This window comes from Anarrhichthys ocellatus, unplaced genomic scaffold (assembly GCF_004355925.1).
Source record: "Anarrhichthys ocellatus isolate YVR2014 unplaced genomic scaffold, GSC_Weel_1.0 scaffold87, whole genome shotgun sequence".
Classification (NCBI taxonomy): Eukaryota; Metazoa; Chordata; class Actinopteri; order Perciformes; family Anarhichadidae; genus Anarrhichthys; species Anarrhichthys ocellatus.
The window spans coordinates 180,063-185,128 of record NW_022280117.1 but is presented as its reverse complement, the minus strand read 5'-3'; the positions used below and the strand labels follow the sequence as shown (position 1 = coordinate 185,128).

General features: G+C 38.4%; 1 protein-coding gene across 2 annotated transcripts in view; it reads left to right on the top strand.

Moving 5' to 3' along the window:
* Positions 1-2,888, top strand: part of LOC116398702 (calcium/calmodulin-dependent protein kinase type II subunit beta-like) — a 14,793-nt gene extending 11,905 nt beyond the window's left edge. For both annotated transcript variants that reach the window (XM_031875235.1, XM_031875236.1), the window contains one exon: positions 330-2,888. The gene's annotated coding sequence lies outside the window, so the exon portion shown is untranslated. The remainder of the gene's footprint in view (positions 1-329) is intronic.
* The last annotated feature ends 2,178 nt before the right edge of the window (positions 2,889-5,066 follow it).

Here is a 5,066-nt window from a genome sequence, read left to right as displayed (position 1 = left end):
ACAGAGTGGAGCATTTAGAGACTAGCTGGTGAACAGAGTGGAGCATTTAGAGACTAGCTGGTGAACAGAGTGGAGCATTTAGCAGCTAAAGAGACATTTCCCTTATTTTTGGTGGTGGAGACCAAAAACGGAGCAAAAAGAGAGAGAATGAATCCTAATGTTGCTCTGTAACTGCTGAATGTGGAAATAAAAAACTCTTTGACTGCAGGTTCAACAAATCAACTTAACAGCTTATTTTTGGTGCCTCAAAGTTGCCCAAAAGTCAGTTGTTGCATGTTTAAACTTGCTGTTTGCAGATAAACTTCACTGTGTGTCTCATGTCTTTCCAGCTGTACGAGCCTGATGAGGAGTAAGAGGACAATCTGAGAGATAGAGCTGCAGCTGGATGGAGATGGATTGTGGCTTAAAGAAGTCTGAAGAGTCTGATTTTTTTTTTGGGGGGGATCGTGGTCGTCCACCTCGTTCTTCTGTCTCTCCAACAACAGACATCTTCATCATCAAACCTGCACTACAGCAGCCCCCCCCCCCCCCCCAACAAAAGAAAAGGAAACTGTTCCACCTGCGTCTTTGTCTTCAGTTTGTGGCTGCGAGGCGCCCGACACACCTGGACAACACCTGACCTCCTCTTCTTCATCTTCATCCCTGAAGATTGACCCTTTTACTTCTCCTCACACACAACATTATCGTTACTTAACTTCTGGTGTTATTATGGCTGCAGTCTGTTGTGCTCTTTCGACTGTGCAGTATATTTATTAGTCATTTTAAACCTTTCATTCTTGTATCTATCGATTTATTTATTTTTTAATAACGAGCATGACTCCTACCTGTGTTCTTAATACCAGTGGCTGTTTTTTTTCTGCACGACTGTAAAGCTGCCTGTGTGAAAACGAACAAAACAGCCCCACACGTGTCTCACAGGGAGACGAGAGAGGCACCAGTGGGGGTGTTTTTAATTATCCGTTCTGTTTATTTCAATGGAGCTTTTATTTATTTCTCTGGAGAGTGTATAGTTGAACCTGAACCGACGCCTCCGTGTGTTGACCGAACCCCCCCCCCCGAACCGCAGTGAAAACCAAGCAGCATGCCAACAATATTACCGTCGTTCTGCATTGATTCTCTGTGTACTGAACATTGCAAACTAGCTACTGAAATTATAACAATGGTTGAAAATGATAGTATCACGCTGTTTATGTAAATTTCATCGTGGTGACTTGACAATTATGCTGTAGATGGTATTTAATTGCATGATATTGCAAGTTCATAACATTGGTGAGTTGGGTGTTATCGTGCATTTTTGATTTTCTTCTCTTTTTGGACTGGTGCGCTATAATCTATTGCCTCTACTTTCTGGGCTTTGTAAGTGCATAAACTATTTTTTTGTGTTGACATGATGAGTGTAGCGGTGAGGATCAAGACAGAACATGACTTTTAGAGAAATGCTGGATCCAGATCAGGTTTTAAAATAGCTCTTCGCTGAATCAAAGACAAAAAATACCCCAAACCACCAAGTTAGATTTCACATCAGGATCTTAGTTTAGGTTATTCTCTAATTCTTTACATGCAGATTTTTGCTTTGCACACACACACACACACACACACACAAAAAAAAGACAGGATTTTAGAAAACCAGATTTGACCAAACACCAGAAATATCGTTTCAAAAACAATTTATTTATTCAAGTTAAGAGGCTTCTGTCTTGTGAGAACCTTCGTCTTTGTGACAAAGCACTAACCCGTCCTCTAGAGGGCGCCACTGTCTACCACACAACAGAGAATTACTGTAAATCTAAGTCAAAGACAGGGTTCAGCATACAGTTGTGATCTTTGCTGCATCTGATGAGCTGAGTGTGAGGAAGACGAAAACAAACAGACGGTCGTCCCAGTTATGAGTTTCAAACAACATTCAGAAGGATTTTGCGATCACTTCAACGTGCAAAACTGTAAATACATTAAACAAAATCAAGAGTACAGAGAATAAAATATCCAACAATAAAACATATGGATAAAGATAATTAGAGTTAAATAAGCTAATCAAATATTTGAGCTTTTTAAAAATCACACGTGAGAAGCCAAAGTTTATTTGTTTCACATTTCAGAAATAATGCAATTCAAGGAGCTTTACATAAAAAATGAGAAGACAAAGTGCAAAATAAACACGTTATTGAGAGACATTTAAATACAATTTAAAACGGTTATTAAAAAGCCAAGAGTATAGAAAAATACAAACAAGCTCAAATAGAATAAGACAAGTATAACATGCAAGAATAAAAGCTGCAATTGTTTAATAAAAAAAGTTGAGTTAAAAGAAGGGAGAGTTTGTTCCAGAGAGATGGTGCATAAATAAAATAATAGAATAAGTTGTAATTATTGAAGCTCTTGCTGATATGTGCTGTCTGTATTCTAATGTTCTGATCGACAGCGTTTTGTGGTTAAAAATAAGAATTTAGCGAGTCAGTTTATCTCTTTAAAACATTGGAACTAAACCTAAAACACTGAAAATCAAATTCACAATGTAACTCTGTGTTTTATTCTCGTTAAGAAACCTGCATCATAACCACACCGACACGCTGCAGCTTCTTTATTTATGTGTCATGTTCAATGGGATTACTCACTGAGCTTCATGTAATCCTGACTCCATTCATCAGTATTTGGACACTCGGACGCTATTTGAACTTCTTCAGAAGAGCCTCTGCACTTGTTTCCTCTTTGAGACTGTGACCGAACGCTTCTGTGTGTGAAACAAAAGCTTCTCTGCTTTCTTTTCTTTAAAGATGTATTATCCTGGCAATGGTGACAATGGTGTGCATTCCAAGTCTTATCAATATTAAAGATGTGATCAGATGTAATCAGTGTGTGAACCAATAAAAATGACAACGCAGAGAGCTGTGGATCTGTGTGTGTGTGTGTGTGTGTGTGTGCGCGCGCGTGGACCAGAGGTCAGAGGTCAACCTGAGGCAGCAGAAACAGCTCGGGGATCAATCGATCAAACACAGACGAGAACAGTGAAATAGATTCACACAAGAAGTAAACTCCTGATGTACTTGTACTCGTATTTTTTTATTTTATACCCCGTAATACTTAGTTAATACTCCACATCTCAGCACTGGTGGAGGAAGTTTTCAGTTTGTATATTTGCATAAACATGATCAAAGTACCAAATGTAAAAGTACTCACTAATGCAGAATGAGCCACTTCAGAACGATGTCTGTCAGATTACATCATTATTTATTCATTAATGTATCAGAACTCAGTTTCTTCTTCTTTTTATTTGTCTTCTTGTTCTTCTCTTTTGTCTTCTCCTCCTTCTCCTCCCCCTCCTTCTTCTTCTTCTTCGTCTTCTTCTCCTCCTCCTCCTCCTCCTCCTTCTTCTTCTCTTCCATTAATCGTCTCTCGACCCCTCAGATTTATCTGGTGACCCTTTAAAGGGTCCCTCCCCCTATGTTGGGCACCACTGGACTAAACTATCTGACTGTATAAAGTACTTTAAAGTAGCATGCTGCTGTAACATTAATGCTTCAGTGTTAATAATGTTGCATAGAACCAGATATCTATACTGCAGAACGAGTACTTTTACTTACTTAAGACTTCAGTACATTTAGCTCAAAGTACTTTTGTCCTTTTACTGAAGTAAAACTTGAATCACTGAGAGTTGTTTGGTGTATTTTGTGAGTACAGGAAGTTCATTCAGGTGCTCTTTAGATAATCAGTGACTCGGGACAAAGGTTGATGTTTATTGCTCTGTTTGAATGAACCAGAACATATAAGTGTACCTGATGTAAAAGTACAACAGGTAACACATCGTGTTCTACCTCAACGGAGTCCAGGAGATCAGACAGATTTAATTTGAATATTAAAATATAGGAATATTTAATATAATAATTTACTGTTTTAATCAGGCTAGTAATTTATCTTACTTCCCTCCTTTTTGGTTTTTTATTTTTGTTTGTTTTGTAAAACAATTTTTATCTCAATATTGTGTATGTTTTTATTATTATTATTGAATTAAATATATTTGATAAATACTAAACCATGTTTAATCTTGATATACAATATACATACAACTAAGGGTATTACACCTTATATTTTAATACACTTTATGTTGCCAATCAACAAATGTTAATGTGTCATAATCCATCAATTCATTGTTTATATACTTCTTAGAAAGTTAAAATACATTTTAAAAATATTTTACTATAAAATAAAGTGCTATTTTTTGTACGTTATGTCTTTTAATAAACAGTTTCACTCATTTCTTTTCCTTCTTTTTTTTCTGATGCAACCGCACTGGTTTTCTGCTGACGTCGCCGGCCGGCGTGACGTAGATCAGCACCAGAGTGATTAGACAGTGCCCGAGCTCGCGACTCACCTTTTCGGTCCCACACGCGGCGCCCTGCTCGCGCTCACGAGACAGGAGAAGAGTGTTGCTCGTTTACTACACCGGGAGGCTGCGGATTAAAAAGCCACGCGAGCGGCAGCAGAGAAAGGTAACGAACGAACTCGTAGAAAAAGTAAACGTTAAGATAAAGTTTGAGTGTGGACACGAGTATTGATGTTACGTTAACGGACCGAGTCTCGTGTGGGAGTCCTGCGCGTGACTACAACAGTTTGAAAGCGCTCGAGCGCGGAGCGGTGTGTGTGTGTGTGTGTGTGAGTGAGAGAGAGAGAGAGAGAGTGAACGTAACATTACTACTGTGTGGGGACATACTGCTGTCAGAGGGGCACAGGGTTCACACAGAAAAAGAATGGTTCTTAAAGAACCAGTCAAGAACCATCACCCACTAAAGAACCATTTCATCTATTGGATGGTTCTACATGTTTGTCATATAGTTATTTGAGATATTAAAGGGTTCATTTATCAACTGACCTACAACTGAGATAAAGTTCCAGCACTGAGTTTCATTGTCATCAATAAAAAGATAAAGACGGTGATATTCCTTCATTACAGTAAACACTAGTTTATTTAGGCACCAGTTCTGCTGCCCCAAAAATGCTCACTAGAACACCTAATGTGGATGAATTCACCACTAAAAATAGTCCATAAAAAAGGTTGGCTGAATTGTTGTAAA